At 34.7% G+C, this 20,475-nt stretch overlaps 1 pseudogene; it reads left to right on the forward strand.

Moving 5' to 3' along the window:
* The window catches only part of LOC143671679 (ras-related protein R-Ras2 pseudogene), a 32,689-nt pseudogene extending 23,737 nt beyond the window's left edge, over positions 1-8,952 (forward strand).
* Positions 8,953-20,475: the final 11,523 nt, after the last annotated feature.

Consider the following 20,475-nt stretch of genomic DNA (forward strand, 5'->3'; position numbering starts at 1 on the left):
TTTTCTTCCTTGCATTAATTTTAAATTGTTTTATGAAACATATACAAAGAGGCTTTACAATGATTACTCAGATTTTTTTAAATATGCCTATGGATAAGCTAACTAAGATATCCATTTTAGGTGGCTGAGATTTTCATATGCTAATTGTAAAAATATTTGTATCTTCATGTTTTCCTGAAATCAGGAAAATATTTAGCAATATATGTCACTACTATAGGAAAGCAGATATTTTAAGAACTTTTTGCTTGATATTTTGAGGACATTAATCTTATTTATTTATTTATTTATTTATTAAACATAACAACATACACTTACATTCTTACCATATGCTCATTCCATTCTTGATATATAATCAGTAACTCACAATATCATCACATAGTTGCATATTCATCATCACAATAATTTCTTAGAACATTTGCATCAATTCTGAAAAAAAAATAAAAAGAAAACAGAAAAAAATCATACATACTGTTCTGGTTTGCTAGCTGCTGGGATGCAACACATCAGAGACGGATTGGCTTTTAATAAAAGGGGATTTGTTTTGTTGGTTCTTCAGAGGAAAGGCAGCTAACTTTCCACTGAGGCTCTTTTCTTACGTGGAAGGCACAGGATGGTCTCTGCTGGTCTTCTCTCCAGGCCCCCGGGTTCCAACAACTTTCCCTGGGGTGACTTCTCCAAAGGCCTGGGCTGAGCTGCAAGTGCTGTGATGAGGAATGCTGAGATGCTAGACTGTGCTACATTGCGTTCTCTCGTTTAAGCACAAGCCAATTAAGTTAAACCGTCACTCATTGCAGCAGATACACCTCCTAGCCGACTGCGGATGTAATTAGCAACAGATGAGATTCACCTACCATTGGCTCATGTCCACAGCAACAGAACTAGGTGCTTTCACCTGGCCAAGTTGACAACTGAATCTAACTACCACATGTCCACCCCTTGTCAACTTGGCAGCTACTCACATCACCTTAAACAGGTGCAAAATATTCTCTTCTGGCTGTGGACCTGTGAATCTCAAAATAAGTCCCGTGCCAATATGCAAAGGAGGATAGTCAAAGGATACAGATTTTCATTTCCATAGGGAGAAATTGGAAGGAAGATCTGCAGGCAAACACCATTGGATTTCCAAGTCTGAAAGTCATTTATCCTTCGGCTGTAGAAAGCGGCAGTCCCACCCCTTCCAAGGGCCTATGCAGTGGCCGGCCTCTTTCCAAATCAACCTCGGGGAACATCGAGGAGACCACCTCTGGGCTCCACTCTCTCCAGGCATCAGGGCCACCCCTGGGCTCTCTGCCATTTCTGGGGCGCACGCTCAACCCCTCCACATGGTGGCAGCCAGGCTCTCCCAGTCCCCCAAGGAGCGTGCTACGCCTTTTCCAAGGCCCGAGGCTGCACAACTATTCCACTGCAATGAGAGGGGAGACTCATCCTCGCCCTTCAGGGTAAACTCACCCTCTCCACACATACAGGTGGGTCCACTCTCCTGGCCGAGGTTTCTTGGCTTCAGACCCGAACTTCCATGGTTCTCACTCTGCAAACTCCAATCTCTCCCTTTTGTGTCCTCCTTTGTCAAGATTGGCGGTGGTTTCATTTACACCAACAGTCTCTTCAAGCCCTCCAGGACTTCTCCATCAATCTCTTCACAGTTCCTCCAAAGTCTTCCCCTTAGCCATCCAAAACACAGTTCCAACAGATCTGGCATTTGCAAACCGCAGCAGCACCCCACTCTCCAGTACCAACTCTGTTCTGGTTTGCTAGCTGCTGGGATGCAACACATCAGAGACGGATTGGCTTTTAATAAAAGGGGATTTGTTTTGTTGGTTCTTCAGAGGAAAGGCAGCTAACTTTCCACTGAGGCTCTTTTCTTGCGTGGAAGGCACAGGATGGTCTCTGCTGGTCTTCTCTCCAGGCCCCTGGGTTCCAACAACTTTCCCTGGGGTGACTTCTCCAAAGGCCTGGGCTGAGCTGCAAGTGCTGTGATGAGGAATGCTGAGATGCTAGACTGTGCTACATTGCGTTCTCTCGTTTAAGCACAAGCCAATTAAGTTAAACCGTCACTCATTGCAGCAGACACACCTCCTAGCCGACTGCGGATGTAATTAGCAACAGATGGGATTCACCTACCATTGGCTCATGTCCACAGCAACAGAACTAGGTGCTTTCACCTGGCCAAGTTGACAACTGAATCTAACTACCACACATACCATACCCCTTATCTCTTCCTTTCATTGATCACTAGCATTTCAATCTACTGAATTTAACATTTGTTCCCCCTATGATTTATTTATTTTTAATCCATATGTTTTATTTGTCTGTCAGTAAGGTAGATAAAAGGAGCATCAAACACAAGGTTTTCACAATCACACAGTCACATTGTGAAAGCTATATCATTATACAATCATCTTCCAGAAACACGGCTATGGGAACACAGCTCTACAGTTTCAGGCAGCCTCTCCATTACCTCTTAACTAAAAAGGTGGTATCTATTTAATGCGTAAGAATAACCTCCAGGGTAACCTTTCAACTCTATTTGGAATCTCTCGCCGTTGACATTTTATTTGTCTCATTTCACTCTTCCCCCTTTTGGTTAAGAAGGTTTTCTCAATCCCTTGATGCTGAATCCCAGCTCATTCTAGGATTTCTGTCCCAGATTGTCAGGAAGGTCCACACCCCTGGGAGTCATGTACCACATAGAAAGGGGGAGGACAGTGAGTTTGCTTGCCATGTTGGCTGAGAGAGAGAGGGCACATCTGAGAAACAAAAGAGGCTCTCATGGGGGTGACTCTAAGGCCTAATTTTAAGTAGGCTTAGCCCATCCTTTGCATAGTTAAGTTTCATATGTACAAACCCCAAGATTGGGGGCTTAGCCTATTGCTTTGGTCATCCCCACTGCTTCTGAGAATATCAAGAATTCAACTTGGGGAAGTTGAATTCCCCCCCTTTCTCACCATTCCCCCAAAGGGACTTTGCAAATACTTTTTTATTCACTGTTCAAATCACTCTGGGATTTATCAGGGCATCACTCTGAACAAACCTAGAAAATCTCATGCCCTACTCAAGGTTCCATGAACTATGGTGTTCAATTAAGCTGTTCACATACGTTATATTAGAAAATGCATTAGTCAAAACATAAATTTTGTACCAAACATTTTTTGCTTTAGTCTCACATAGAAGTTAAAGTTTTGAAATATAAATTGCCATTTATTTTCAACACCCTGCAGTATTGACAACACTTTCTTCTTCCTCATGCAAAAACATTTTAAATTTGTACATTTAGTCACTATCATTATACATTCTAGGCATTCCTAGATTATACCATCTCAGTCTTTACAATCTATCTTTCCTTCTGATTTCATTTGCGCTCCCAGGTCTCATCCCTTTATCATTCTCACATTCAACTTCATTCAGTGTTCTAACACTATTGTATTACAGTTAGGTAGTATTGTGCTATCCATTTCTGAATTTTTATAATCAGTCCTGTTACACAATCTGTAATCCTTCAGCTCCAATTACCCAATGTCTACCGTATTTCTATCTCCTGATGGTCTCTGTTACCAAGTGAAATTCTCCAAGTTAATTCACTAATATCAGTTCATATCAGTGAGACCATACAATATTTGTCTTTTTTTTTCTGGCTAATCTCACTCAGCATAATGTCCTTAAGGTCCATCCATGTTGTTACAGGTTTCGTAACTTTATTCTGCCTTACAGATGCATAATATTCCATCGTATGTATATAGATACAGCTTCTTTAGCCACTAGTCTTTTGATGGACATTTTGGCTTTTTCCATCTCTTCACAATTGTAAAAAATGCTGCTATAAACATTGGTGTGCAAATGTCCATTTGTGTCCTTGCCCTCATGTCTTCTGAGTAGATAACTAGCAATGGTATTGCTGGGTCATATGGCAATTCTATATTCACCTTCCTGAGGACCCTCCAAACTGCCTTCCAGAGTGGTTGTACCATTTGACGTTCCCACTAACAGTGGATAAGTGTGCCTCTTTCTCCACATCCTCTCCAGCATTTGTCGTTTTCTGTTTTATTGATAAGGGTCATTCTGATGGGTGTGAGATGATATCGCATTGTGATTTTGATTTGCATTTCCTTAAAAGCCAGGGAAGTTGATCATCTTTTCATGTACCTTTTTGCCATTTGTATTTCCTCTTCTGAGAAGTGTCTGTTCATGTCTTTTGTCCATTTTGTAATTGGGTTGTCTGTCTTTTTGTTGTTGAATCGAACAATCACTTTATATATTCTGGATACTAGACCTTTTTCTGACATATTATTTCCAAATATTGTCTCCCATTATGTAGGCTGTCTTTTTACTTTCTTGACAAAGTTCTTTGATGCACAAAAATGTTTAATTTTGAGGAGTTCCCATTTATTTATTTATTTCTTCAATGTTCATGTTTGAGTGTAAGGTCTAGGAAACTACCTCCTATTATAAGATCTATAAGATATTTCTCTACATTTTCTTCTAAAACTTTTATGGTCTTAAATCTAATGTTTAGGTCTTCGATCTATTTTAAGTTACTTTTTGTATAGGGTGTGAGATATGGATCCTTTTTCATTGTTTTCCATGTGAATATCCAATTCTCTAGGCACCATTTATTGAAGAGACTGTTCTGTCCCATGTGAGTTGGCTTGACTGCCTTATCAAAGATCAATGGTCCATAAATGAGAGTGTCTGTATCTGAACGCTCGATTCGATTCCATTGGTCAGTATATCTATCTTTATGCCAGTACCATGCTGTTTTGACCACTGTAGCTTCATAATACCCATTAAAGGCAGGTAGCATGAGACATCTGACTTCATTTTTCTTTCTCAGGATATTTTTAGGTATTCAGGGCACCCTGCCCTTCCAGATAAATTTGGTTATTGTTTTTTTATGTGTCTGAAAAGTAAGTTTTTGGTATTTTAATAGGTATTGCATTGAATCTATAAATCAATTTAGGTAGAATTGGCATCTTAACTATATTTAGTCTTCCAATCCATGAACATGGTATGCCCTTTCATTTATTTAGGTTTTATGTGATTTCTTTTAAAAATTTCTTGGAGTTTTCTTTGCATAGGTATTCTGTATCTTTAGTTAAATTTATTCCTAAATATTTTATTCTTTTGGTTGCACTTGTAAATGGAATTTTTTTCTTGATTTCCCCCCAGATTGTTCATTACTAGTGTATAGAACTACTACAGATTTTTGAGTGTTGATCTTGTAACATGCCACTTTGCTGAACTCATTTATTAGCTCTCGTAATTTTGCTATGGATTTTTCAGGGTTTTTGACATATAGTGTCATATCATTTGCAAACAGTGAGAGTTTTACTTCTTCCTTTCCAATTCTGATGCCTTGTATTACTTTTTCTTGTCTAATTTCTCTGGCTAGAACTTCCAACACAATGTTGAATAATAATGGTGATAGTGGACATCCTTGTCTTATTTCTGATCTCAGGAGGAAAGTTGTCAGTTTTTCGACATTGAAAATGATGTTAGCCATGATATATTCCCTATATCATGTTCTGAAAGCTCCCTTCTATTCCCATTCTTTGAAGTGTTTTCAACAAGAAAGGATGTTGAATTCTGTCAAATGCCTTTTCTGCATCAATCGAGATGATCATGTGGTTTTCTGCTTTGATTTGTTGATATGGTGTATTACATTAATTGATATCTTATGTTGAACCATCCTTGAATACCTGGGATGAATCCTACTTGGTCATGGTGTATAATTCTTTTAATGTGCTGCTGGATTCTATTTGCAAGAATTTTTTGAGGCAATTTTTGAAATGGACTCTATGGATTGGATTATAAGACTGTAACAATACTGATTTCTTGATTCAGAAGGTTGTTTGCTGGTTAATTAGAGTGCCCTGTTTGGGGGAAAATACACACAGTGGAGTGTTCAGTAATGATGGGACATCAAATCTGCATTTGTTCTCCAAAGCCTAGAAAAACACTAATAATGAGGGATGTGCACACACACACACACACACACACACACACACACACAGAGTGAGCAAGAAACAAATGCAATAAAATTTTAACTATTTGGGAAACTGGGTGAAGGAGACACATGAATTATTTGTCCTGTTTTTGCAAATTTTCTGTGCATATGAAGTTATTTCAAAATAAATTACTAAAATATATCCATACGTGTAACCACTCTCCATGGAAAGTACCCACAAAGACTACACTTTCAAATGCTAAATAAATTTTATTTCTGCTAACAAAAAACGTGTTAAAATTCTAAACTTAAAAAAAGTAAATTACAGTGTTTATAGGTAATAAGTTTCTCAAAATAAAAGTACAGCATTACTAAGAAAAAATCGGTAATGTTTATACACACAAGCAGTGAAAAATTGGAAGAAGTTAAGAAAAGAATTCCATTCACAATACCACCAAAAGAATTAAATATGTAGGAATAAATATAATCAAGGATGTAAAGGACTTATACATGGAAAACATAAAATATTGATAAAATAATTCAAAGAAGGTCTAAATAATTGGAAAGACATTCCATGTTCATGGATTGGAAGACTAAATACTGTTAGTATGTCAGTTCTACCCAGAGTGATTTACAGGTTTGAAACAGTTCCAATAAAAATTCCAACAGCTTTCTTTGCAGAAATAGAAAAGCTAAATATCAAATTTATAAGGAAGGGTAAGGGGCCCCAAATAGCTAAAGACATCTTAGAAAAGAAGAATGAAGTTGGAAGTCTCATATTTTCTGATCATAAAACTTATTACAAAGTCACAGTAATCAAAACAGCATGGTACTGTCACATGGACTGACGTATAGACCAACAAAATTGAATTGAGAGTTCATAAATCACTTCTCACTTTTACGGCCAATTGATGTTTGAAAGGGGTGCCAAGTCCACTCAATTGGGAAATGATACTCTCATTAACAAATGGTACTGAGAAATCTAGAGTTCCATATGCAGAAGAATTAATGTCAACCCTGTCCTCACACAATATAGAAAAATCAACTGAAAATGGATCAAAGACCTAATATAAGAAACAGATTTAAAATTCCTATAAGAAATTTTACAGAAGAATCTTCAGGACCTTGTGTTAAGCCATGGTTTTTTAGACTTTACACCCAAAGCACAAGTAATGAAAGGAAAAAAAAATAACTGGGACCTCATCAAAATAAAAAACTTTTGCACATTAAAAGACTTTATCAAGAAAGTAAAATTATAATCTACCTACACAATGGGAGAAATATTTGGAAATCACATATCTAATAATTATTTAATACACAGAATGTATAAAGAAGTGCTACATCTCAAAAACAAAAAAGACAAATAAACTATTTTTAAGAATGGGCAAAGGACTTGAATAGACGTTTCTCCAAAGACAATATACAAATGGCCAAAAATTACATGAACGGATCCTCGATGTCATTAGGCATTACAGAAATGCAAAGCAAAACCACAATGAGATGCCATTTCATACCCACCAGTATGCACTATTTAAAAAATGGAAAACCACAAGTGTTGGAGAGAGGATGTGGAGAAATAGGAACCCTCATTCTTTGCTGTTGGGAATGTTAAAATGGTGCAGCTCTGGTGGAAGACCATTTGGCAATTTCTCAGAAAGTTAAATATAGAATTACCCTTATGACTAGGCAGCTCCAACTCTAGGTATATACCCAAAAGAATTGAAAGGTGGGATTCAGACAGATGTTTTCACACTGAGTATTAGTCACAACTACCAAAAGATGGAAGCAACCTAGGTGCCCATCAACTTACAAATGGATTAGTAAAACATGGTTTATGCACTCAATGGAATATTATTCAGCTTTGAAAAGGAATGAAGTTCTGATACTTGTAAGAACATAGATCAATCTTGAGGATAACATGTTGAGTGAAATAAACTAGGCACAAACGAACATATATTGGATGACCTCACCAATATGAAATACTTAGAATAAGCAAATTCATGTAGTCAGAAGTTAGACTATAAGTTTTCAGCAGCCCAGGATGTGGGTAAGGAATGGCGAGTTAATGCTTAAATTGTAAAGTTTCTATTTGGATTGGTCATAATGTTTTGGTAATGTATTGTGGTGATAACACAGCATTGTGAGTGCAATTAACAGCACTAAATTACATATATGAATATAGTAAATGTTTGATTTTAGGTTTTATATGTTCATAGAATAAAAATTAAAAAAAATCAATACTGCACAAAACCAACAGTGAACGTTATTGTAAACAATGGACTATAATGAATAGTATAATTATAAAAATGTTGTTTCATGAATTGAAATGAATGTACCATAATAATGAAAGGTATTAACAGTAGGGTGGTATATATAAACTCTGCATTTTATGCATGATTTTTCTATAAACCTGTAACTTCTCTAAATGCGACAGCTTCAGCTTGGAGAAGTACCTGCTCCTGATGGTTGGCAGTGATGCAATGGGTAAGTCAGCACTCATGATCCAGTTCAGCCAGTCCTATTTTGTAAAGCATTATGAGCCAACCATTGAAGATTCCTATACAAAGCAAGGTGGTGATAGATGACAGAGCAGCCTGGCTCAATGTTCTGGATATATTGAGTTTAGACCTGTGAGAGAATAGTGAGATACTAGCGAGGAATTCATATTGCCCTTTCCAGTCACAGATGGAGGTAGTTTTGAAGAAATTTTTAAGTTTCAAAGACAAATTCTCAGAGTAAAGGACTGTGATTAATTTCCCATTATTTTAATTGGTCACAAAGCAGATCTAGATCATCAAAGATAGGTGACACAGGAAGAAGGACAGCAGTCAGCACAGCAACTTAAGGTAACATACAAGGAGGCCTCAGCACAGATTAGGATGAATGCAAATCAAGCTTTCTATGAACTTGTCCAGGCTGTAAGGACATTTAATGAGCAGGAATGTCCTTCTGCACCAGAACCAAGGCAGAAAGAAAAAGACAAGAAAGTTTGCGATTGTGTAATTTTCTAAAAGTCCCATGAATTTTAGCTACCAGCTGCCAGGAAGAGGCTTCATGTTCTCCTTCTCTCCTTATAGTTTATATCCTTTTGGTACTTTTTTAGCCTTAGACAAGTAAGTCTGACAAACGATCACCATATTAGCCTTAAACCAAGAAGATGGCCAATCTTTTCCATGAAAATAACACTATGGTCATTTCAAGCAGATTCAAAGGAAGCAATAAAGCTGATTCAAAGATTATCTGATTCATTTTATATATACATACACACACACACACACATTTTTAAGGGCTTACATTTTAATAGTTATAGATCAGTTTTGGAACACAAGCTGTTTGCCAAGCTGAAATCTTGGGTTGTGAAGTAATTTTTAACTTCTGGAATCATACTGCTTACTGTTACTCTAAATAGAAATTTAGAGAGCTTTTTAACATGAATTTGTATCCATTTTTAACAATTTTGATATCAGTCTTAGTTAACTTTAGATACTCTGAATTGATTCTCAGATCTTTACTGATGCAACAACTTCTGTTTTGCAGTGACCAAAATACCAAAATACCTATCGTATTTAGGAATGCAAAATTGGTTCAAAACCTTTATTATTACTCCTGTTCTCAAAGATGATAATAACTTATGTGGCCAAATATTTGGGTTCATTTTGGACTTAAAGATTGCACTGTTCTTGCTTTTTAATTTAACTCTTTTTGTAGTCATATTGAGGGTAGAATATTTCTGTCTTCCTTTTCAAGTGTTTCTGGAAAAGGGATTTAAAAAAACCTAAAACTCTTTCTGTTTGATGTGATATAAAATATAGAATTCTCTTTCCAAATTCAGAGACTTTTTTTGTTATATACCTTTTTTACATTATTTTCTTATCAAACAGTTAACAAGTATTTTTATATGTTTGCAAGTAAATAATTTTCAGAGCATATCTTGTGTGTGTGCAAAGATGAGTATTTAACTTTCACTGTTCACCTTTAGTTGACCAAGAAAAAAAAAAGGAAGCTATAGAAACTGTAGTAAAATTACCTGCTTTCTGATCCTGGTTGTACCTAATTTTGGCCAGTCACATACCTACTCAATAAGGCTTCCCAATAGAGTACAACTTATAGGATGAAAATCTGAAATTACTTTTGATATCCCCTACTACATATTGAATGTTACATCAAGTATTAAACTGTAAAACTTTTAAATGACAGTATAACTGTGCATGACTTCTGATTTTGCTTTTAATTTTTATTATTATTTTTTTAAAATACCAGTAAACATCAAACAAAGGCAAACATTCTTAACTTTTAATTGTTCCAGTCTACATATATTGATTTTGTTTTTAATTCCATGATTTGTGTGAAAGTTTTTAACAATGAAGAAAACATTTATAATGCAAATTATAATTATAAAATATGTCCTGATTTTGAGATACTAAGTGGTATTGCAAAGTTGCCACTTTATTGAATGTGTACAACAGTACCATGAAGTTTATAAGGTGTTCCCTTGCACTGCTTCAGGCACTAGAAATAAAATTGATCTGTTATCACAAAAAAATAAACAGGGATTCCAAATAGTCCTTTTTGCATTATAAATGTTTTCTTTATTGTTAAAAACCTTCATACAAAGCAAAATCTAGGTTCAGATATTTTCCCTGGGGAATTTTAAAAAATAATACACACTTAATACTTGCTAATGGTGCAGATGACCCAATATTGTTAGGACTCAAAATATTCTAGAGATAACATAAGGCCAAGCAAAATCTCAGTAGGCTTTAATTTAGGTATTGATAAGTTGTTTGATTCTAAAATGTGTTTGGAAGTGCAAATGAGCTTATTTCAAGCCTTACCTTGCACTGTATAAAATCATTAAATTGACATGGTTGATAGACACTAAATCTAAAGCCAAAAATTAAAAATTATAGAAGAAAGTCATTGTGATCTTAGGTTAAGCAATATTTGAAAAATAAGACCTAAAATTCATGTGCTATCAAAGAAAAAAATTGGTAAATTGGATATTATCAAATTGAAAACTGTTGCACTTCAATAGCTACTGACAAGAAAATGAAAAAAGACTGGGAGAAAACATTTGCAAAATATGTATCTGATAAGTAACATTCTTCAACATGAAGATGGCAATCATTTTTACTTAGAAAATGGACAACAAAGGTTTTTAAGTGAGTTATTGCAATGTACACAGGCATTTCTCAAGAGAAAATATATAAATGGCTACTAAATACATGGAAATATGCTTACTATCATTAGTTTCTGGGGAAATGTTATTTAAAACCACAAAGAGATGATAAAAAACACACATTAGAATTGCTAACAAGAAAAAAAACTTGACCAACCCAAGTATTTTCAAAGACAGAGAGGACCTGGAAATTTCAGGTCTTTTGTGGGAATGAACAACTATTTGGCAATTTCTTATAAAACCAAAGACATTTACAAAAAAAATCCCATCTAGAAAAAAGAAACTACAAGTCTACCTCAAGACTTTCACACAAATGTTCACTGCAGCGTTATTTATAATAGCTCAAAACTGATAGTAATTCAAATACCCATCAAATAGTGAATGGATAAAGAAAACCATCTAGCTCCACAGTGGAATACTGCTCAGCAATAGAGAAGAACTACTGATACATACAACAGCATGGATGTATCTCAAAAGCATTATGCTGACTAAAAATTCCAGGTACAACCTATTACATTCTGTATAGGTCAGTTTAGTTCAAATTCTAAAAATCACAAAACTATAGTGACAGAAAGAAGACCAGAAGTTGCTAGTTGCTCAGGGTTGGGACAGGGATTGATTTCAAACTGGTATATGGGAATGTTTTATGATGATGGAAATGGTCATTATTTGATTGTTGTAGTGGTAAAAATGGCTGTGAATATTTTGTCAAAACTCTTTGACTCTACACTTAAAATAGATGAATCTTGTGTATAAATTATACCTCAATTAAACTGAATTAAAAAAAGATTATGCCTTGTTTTATATGTATTTAAAGTACTATTGCAATAAAAACAACGTTAAGTGCTCAATAAAAATACCGTGGAAAACTTTATAGTCCCTTTTCAATGAAAATGTTTTTAAAAATGAAGTTAAGAGGTGACAAAAAGCATTCTCAGATTTGCCCTTTATTGAGTATAAGTTTCATGTTTTCTGTATAGTCTGAAAAGCTGTGAAAATAGTTGATTTAGGGTCAGTAAACTAGCAATCTAGTTCACACTGTATCACTTCTGACTTTGGTAAATGTAATTTAATATCTGTAGGCTTCACTTTCTTCATCTGTAAAACAAGGGGGCAATTTCTTTGGCGGCAAGGGAATTCCCAGCCGAGTCACTGACACTTGCTTCTCTATGACCATACACTTACAGAGTGATGTTGGACCTGGACAAACTGTCTCAGAGTTAAAAATTGCACATTTGTAATTCGAGTGAAAAATCCATGACTATATTTAAAATGTCAATGGCTAATGTTATTTGAAAGAAAAATTGTGTCTCTTCACGGACATTTTTCCTCACCTCTGCTCTAGGCCAATTTCTACTCCATGAATAGAAATACTTCCTGAAGGCAATTTGAGACCATCATTATAAGAGATAAATTTTACTGAGAATGCATATCTTTGAAAGGTGGCATTGTAAGATGAAAAAAAAAACTGCAATAATTCAGTCACTAGAAACTGATCAAGAGCTCTTTCTTGAATCCCACGGTATATTAGGATACTTATTTTTGTCAATTTTTATGTAGAAATAATATTATTTCAACACGAGACCATGATTGTTTGTTTGTTTGTTTTTAGCATTCATACATTACAATTTTTTTTAGGATGTTATGGTAAGCGTGCCATCGAAAATTCTAATCTTCCTCATGTCCTGCCCATATCATTCCTTTCTCACCTCTGAACTCATCTCAAACACCTCTTCTTCATGAAGTCATCCCTGAGGCCCTAAGCTGATACAATCAGTTCTCCCCAAGACACTTAGCCATCACTCTTTTCTTATGTTATGCTATCTTTAATATTTTACCTTAAACAGATTTATTGGCATAATTGTTTTATCCTTTATGCAAGCTCCTTAAAGACAGATATGATGTACCCATCCTTGTATCATCCTCGTGCCTGAAGCAGGATGTTGTGCAATGATAGTAAAGTACAGTTATTGCCACTACAAACACTGCTCATCAAATTACAGTTCAAATTTATGTTCTACCTATTTTTGGGATCAATTCAGGTAAAACATTTCACCTGTTACACAGGTCTTTTTCACCTGTAAATGGGGATCAAAATAACCATACCTTTCTCTAAAGATTGGTAGTTTTTTGAACAATTTTCTTACTGGTTGCTCCCAGTTGAATGTAAGCTCCATGAAGGTAGGGACTTGGTCTAGTTCACCTCTGAACTTCTCACACCTTGCATATAGCAAGTGTGCAATAAATGTTTGTTGAATTAATAAACTATGATAGCAGCATAAAAACTGAAAATAGTCTTCATCTTCATCATTGGGGTTAATAAATATTATATGATCAATAAGACAAATAATATCAAATATTTTATCGAATTGAATAGGAACAGCCTGTGGAATAGAACCCAATAGAACCCATGAGTTTTAAGAGTTTGGAACTAAAAAAAAAAAAAAAAAAAAAAAGGGGGTGGGGGAATAAAAAAAAAAGAGTTTGGAACTATCTTAGTATTTCAGAGTGAAAACAATTATGTTTCAGGGATTAAAATATATATTATATATATATGAAAGCTGTACTTTTATGGACTCAACATTTTAAAACATTGAGTAATAAGAGGGTTGCAATTATTAAGGATAGATTTATTCCAAGGTTCTTCTCTAAATGCATTTTTTGAGTGTGAAATAGAAGGAGCTTTCATTTGTTTGCATTTTAATAAATGTAACATGAAATTTTGTAAACAGAATTTTTACTAATTTTTAGACCTCACTTTTTTGCTATCTAATCAGGATAACCTATTAGTTGTCAACAAAGCTGACCATTATGTTGAGTGAGTTGCTATACGGTATGTCAAGGGAGCACAGGCTCAGGCACAATAGAAACTTTAATCAAATGACCACTTCATTACTTATACAGAACACAGGATCCAAAAGAGCAAGGGAAGACATCCCATTACAGCTGGTCACCTGGGTTGCCAAAACTGCTTGGTTCATGGTCAGTAGAGGGCAGCACCATATGCCCCACTTTTTGTCAGGAAGAGAGACAAATAATATGCTATTTGAGTGTGGTATTTATCCACCTCAGATATCCACCCCGGAAGAGGGAGCCCTGATACTGACATTTCCTGCCTTGATAAACATCTGGGGCAGTTTGTCCAAGTTTCTCGGTTTAAGTACTGGTCAAATCTTTTCATTAGACTCCCCTAGGATGTGTAATGAAAACAGACTGAGCATGTGTCTAGGAATTCCCCAGCTCGTCTTTTACATTTATTATGGTTTGCTCTGTCTCTCTCACATGGTGTAGGATGGGAGTACAGGATGGGATTCTTTGGAGCGTACAGAAGCTGCCACAAATAGTAAGATTGAGCAGTGTTGACTTTCTTTCATGGGTCCTCCTGATATCTACCTGTCAATTGCTTCCTCTTACTAAAACCTAATATATTCAGTTTTGTAAATACAAAAATTAGTTAGATGAAAATTAATGATATTTAGCAGTATTTATAATCACTATCAGTTGTAACAGCTAAATCAATCACAGAGCCTGTGTCAGGCATCAAGATGAGCACAAAAAACAATGTATCATTTCCGCAAGTCGAATCTCTGATGTGCAAGCAATCAGTAAGAACAGTACTTGGTATCCTGCTCTACACACCGCATTTTCAGCAATCATTCCCTTTGAGACCTGTCTCCTTAGTGCTCCAAGAAACCCTCAGTTATTCCTTCCCACAGAAGTAAGTCAAGCAATATTCACCAGCCACTCTTTGGCTTCAGCTCTTCAACACTCATAATCAGATGAATGTGAACTGCTGACTGTTTAAAGATAAAGAGAAAAAAGCAAAGGATATGGAGGCGGTAATAGCTCCCCATAGTAACTCATGACACTATATAATAGAGTGTTGGATTTGCTTCATTCCAAAAGGAAAAAGGAAGTTACAAAATTAGCCTCCAGTTAATTCTCCAGTTACTGGTCTGAAATATATTTAAGGAGTTTGCAAGTCAAATCTCTTGTCTTCATAACAAGAAAAATGCTGAAAAACTGAAAACCAGCAACACTTTTAATACCCATCAGAGAATTAAGGTCACAAGGCAAACCACCACCCTGACATGAAGAAATAGGCAAATTTAGAGAATCATAATTTACCAGGGGCAGAAACCACTGCTGAGGCCAGTGTGAGGTAGGAATGCTTAAAGGTAATTGAGTAATTGCTAGAGACTGAGTAGAGTTGGGAATAGCTTGAAAGACAAAAACTCCTGGGGGGCAAGCCTTAGGGGGTCCCCATACTTTTAGGATTTTTACCTCTAGGATACAACCATTGTTCCTACTGTGAAGATCAAGGGATATTCCCTGGTTCCCATGGCAGGGGAAGGGGAAAAGTAACCCTGAGCTTTCTTTTCTCCTTAACAAAAACCTACCTTCAACGGAAACTATTTTATCCTATCTAACCAAGATAGGTTTTACCTGAGCCTAACCAACTTGTGAAGAGGTAAACAGAAAACACCACCCCCCTCTATCTTTTAACTTGGGGGAAAGGAAATACACAACTCCAGCTCCCTCTAGCATTCCTGTCTCACACAAGGGGTGAAAAAAAAAGCTGAGATGCACTCTTGAATTCATAGCTCCTGGCATAGGCTCACTCAAAAACTGAAACCTAATCATAAGATTATAAAACGCTTCCCCTCCACCCCTCTCCCAACATCTTACCACCACCTGTAAAATAACAAGGGACAACAGAAGAAAAGAAATGCACAGCTTAGATCTAATAAAAGAAGGAGCCTCTAGAGAAGCTCAAAGACAATGAAGGGAGACATAAAGATAAATCAAATTTTAGCCTCTGACACCTACAGCAACAATTAACAGTAAACACAACCTAACTCCAAGCAAGATGACCATAAAATTTCATAGTAAAAGTCTACTTGTCTCAGTTCACTGATACATCATGTCCAGATTTCAACAAAAAAATCACACTAAAAAGGAAAGGAAACAGTCCAAAGAGACAGGGCAAGCAACAGAACTAAACACAGATATGACGGATTTTAGAATTACCAGTCTGGGAATTTTAAATAACTATGATTACTACAGTAAGGCTCTATGGAAACACTTTTTGCTCTAATGGACAACATGAAAGAATGAATGGGAAATGTAAGAAGAGAGACGGAAACTCTAAGAAAGAATCGGAAGAGAATACTAAAAATAAAAAGCACTGTTATAGAAATGAAAAATGCTTTGATGGGCTCATCAGTAGACTGGTCACAGAGGGGGAAGTAACCAATGAACTTGAAAATATGCCAACAGAATGTTCCCAAACTGAAAAGCAAAATGAAAAAAGACTGAAAAAAAGGAACATAATATACAAGACCTGTGGGACAATTTTTTACAAAATGTGTAACATATGTGTAATGAAATATACCAGAAAGAACAGTAAAAGAGGAAAGAACAGAAGAAATACTTGAAGTTTTAATGGCTGAGAATTTTCCCAAATTAATAACGTACACCAAACCACAAATCTAAGTATGTGAGAGAACACCAAGTTGGAAAAATAACAAAAAATCCAAACCTATGCATATCATTTTCAAACTGTAGAAAATAAAGGCAGAGAGCACCGTGAAAGAAGCAGTAGAGGAAAACACCTTACCTATAGAGAAACGATGATAAGAATTACATCAAACTCTTCTTCATAAACCATGCATTCAAGAAGAGAGGAGAGGGAAATATTTAAAGTGTTAAAATATAAAAAAATCACCAACCTGGAATTCTGCATCTAGTGAAATTATCCTTAAAAAGTGAAAGAGAAATAAAGATTTTCTCAGGCAAACAAAATTGAGGTGATTTGTCATGAGTAGACCTTTCCTGAAGAAATCTTAAATAAAAAGTTCTTCAGACAGAAAATGATATAGGTAAGAAACTCAGGTCTACATGAAGAACATTCAAAAAGGAGTAAGTGAAAGTAAAATTAAATATTGTAACTTTTCTTATTTTTAACCGATCTAACAAATAATAAAATAATAATAGCAATAATACATTGGATGAGTACAGATTATGGATCAGTGAAATGCATGGCAGCAATGTTATAAAGGACAGGAGGGAGGAATTATTAGCACTTGGTTGTAAGGTATCTATGCTACCCATAAAACAACATAGTGCTTTATGAAAATAGTTATAGATTATTTGTAAAGCTATACTACAAACTCTAGGCCAAGGACTGAAATAATTTAAAGAAAAGTATACCTGATTTTCTAAAAATGGAATAATATAAAATGCTCAATTAAAACGAGAAAAAGCAATATATATGTATACAAACAGAGACAAAAGAAAAAGGTATTGTATAGAAAAAATTAAAATATGGTGGAAATTAATCCACTATATCAATAATTGCATTAAATATAATTGATCAAAATATACAAATTAAAAAACAGAGACTATCACAGTGTATCCAAAAACAAGGCATGACTGCATGTTCTCTACCAGAAACTCTTTAAATATCAAGACATAGATTAAAAGTAAGGGGATGGAGCAAGATATACCATGATAACAAGCTGGAGTAGCTATATTAATTTCAGGCTAATTAAATTTTAGATAAAGCAAATTATTAGGGATAAAGAGGGGATTTACATAATAATAAATACAGCACTTCTCTAAGAAGACAAAATATTCCTGAATGTGTCTGTGCCTAACAAGAAAGCATGAGGCATAAAAGAAAGAAAGACAGGACTTCAAAAGCATATAAACATATGGAGACTTCAACACCTCTCGATCAGTAATTGATAGATCCAGCAGGCAGACAATTAGTGAGGACATCATTGAACTGAACAGCACAATCAATCAAAAGAATTGAATTGTCATTTATAGAGTACTTCATCCAATAATAGCAGAATACACAATCTTCTCAGGTTCACATTGAACATTTACCATGACAGAGCATATCCAGGCCATAAAATACATCTTAACAAATTTAGAATAGTAGAAATCATTCAAAGTATGGTCTTGGAACACAATAAAACCAATAACAGAACTATAATTAGAAAATACTGAAATATGTAGAGATGAAAGTATACACCACTAAATAACATATGGGTTAAATAAGACATTGCAAGAGAACCCATGAAAATATTTTATCTAAATGAAAAAATATACAACTTATCAAAATTTGTGAGATATGGAAAAAGCAAAGCTTAAAGGATAGTTTATAGATTTGCATGCAAATGCCAGAGAAGAAGACAGGCTTTAAATAAATGATCTAAACCTCCACCTTTAGAAACTCAAAAAGAAAGAGCAAATTATATCCAAGTTAAATAGAGGGAAAAAGTAACATAATTTAGAGCAGAAATTAATGAAATTGAAAACAGGAAATTAACAGAAAATATCACTGAAACCACAAGCTGATTCTTTGAAAAGATAAAGAAAATTGGTATTGGTAGGCCTTTTGCTAGAGTAACAATAAAAAAAAGAGAAGGCACAAATTAGTAATATCAAAAATAAGAGAGGAGCCATTGCAATCGATCCAATGGATATGAAAAAAGATAATGAAGGGATATTATGAACAACTCTATGTACACAAATTTAATAACTTAAAAGAAATGGATCAATTTCTTGAAAGACACAATCTACCAAAACTTATGCAAGCAAAAATAGATAATCTGAATAAGCTTTAATTAAATGAAGATATTTAATGAGCAGTTAACAATCTTCCAACAGAGAAAGTATCAGGCCCAAATGGTTTCACAGGTGAATTCCAAGAAGCATTAAAAGAAGAAATGATAGTGATTCTCTTTATATATAACATATATATGTATATTATACACTAACATTTATATTTTCTGTGTTTTATTTTCTCCCTACATATATGTATTTCTATATCTATACATATACACACAGAGGCAGATATGTGATATGTATATCATAGGGAATTTTGATCACAGCATTCTTTTTTTTTGGATGGGGATGCATGGGTCAGGAATCAAATGTGGGACTCCCACATGGCAGGTGGGAATTCTACCACTGAACTACCTGTAAACCCAAGACCAATTCTCTTTAGTTTTTTCCAGAAAATAGAAGCAGAGGGAATATTTCCTAGCTAATTTTATGAAATAAGCATTACCCTGATAGCAAACCACACAAATACATTACAAAGAATGTATTTCTTTACATTACTAAAAGAAAAATATAGAGTAAAATCTCTCGTGAGCATAGATACAAAAATTCTGAATAAAATATTAACGAATAGAATTCAACAATATATAAAAGGAACTATACTATGACCAAATGGGATTTATTCCAGGTATGCAGTACTGACTTAACCTTCTAAATTCAATTAATGCAATTCATCACATCAACAAGCTAAAGAATAAAAATCATGTGATCATATCAAAAAGAATTTGACAAAATTTAACATTCATTCATGATAAAAAAAACTCTCAGCAAACTAGGAATAGAAGGAAACATGCTTCACTGGAAAAGAATATTTTCAAAAATCCAGAGCTTATATCATATTTAATCATGAGAAACTAGATATATTCTCCCTAAGATAGGATGACTGCTCTCACGATTCCTATTCAATATCACTTTGGAAGTCTTAGCTAATACAACATAAGAAAAGGAAAGAAAAGGCACAGATATTATGGAGGATGAAATAAAAGTGTCTCTTTTCCAAATGATATGATTGTATATGTAAAAAATCCCCCCAAAAGTGACAAAAACAATCTCCTGGAACTAATAGGTCACCATAGCAATGTAGCAAATTGCAAGGTTAATGTAATGTTCTATTGTTTTCCTACATATCAGCAATTCAACAATTTTGAAATTAAAAGCATAACACCACTTATATTGATACCAGAAATGAAATACATAGGTATAAATCTAACAAAATCTTTATAAGCTGTGTGGAAGAAAACTACAAAATTAATTAAACAAATCAAAGAAGATCAAATAAATGGATAGATATTCCACGTTTATTGATAGGAAGACAGTATTATTAAGATGCCAATTCTCCCAATATGATCTGTAGATTCAGTGCAATCCTAACCAAAATTCCCACAAGATATTTTGCAGATATTGATGTATGATTTTAAAGTTTATATAGAAAAGCAAAAGAACTATAACAACCAACATGAAGAACAAAGTTTAAGTTTTGACAGCCAAATTTCAAGAGTTGTTTTAAAGTCACAGTAATCAATAAAGCATTATATTGGTGCAAGAATAGAACAAAATAGAGAATGCAGAAATGGACGTATACAAATATAGTCAATTGATCTTTAATTAACGAGCAAAGGCAACTTAATGGAGAAAGGATAGAGTTTTCAACAAATGCCACTGCAATAACTGAACACATGCAAAACATGAATCCAGACTCAGACTTCATAAAAATTTCACA

This window comes from Tamandua tetradactyla, chromosome X (assembly GCF_023851605.1).
Source record: "Tamandua tetradactyla isolate mTamTet1 chromosome X, mTamTet1.pri, whole genome shotgun sequence".
In the NCBI taxonomy this organism is placed as follows: domain Eukaryota; kingdom Metazoa; phylum Chordata; class Mammalia; order Pilosa; family Myrmecophagidae; genus Tamandua; species Tamandua tetradactyla.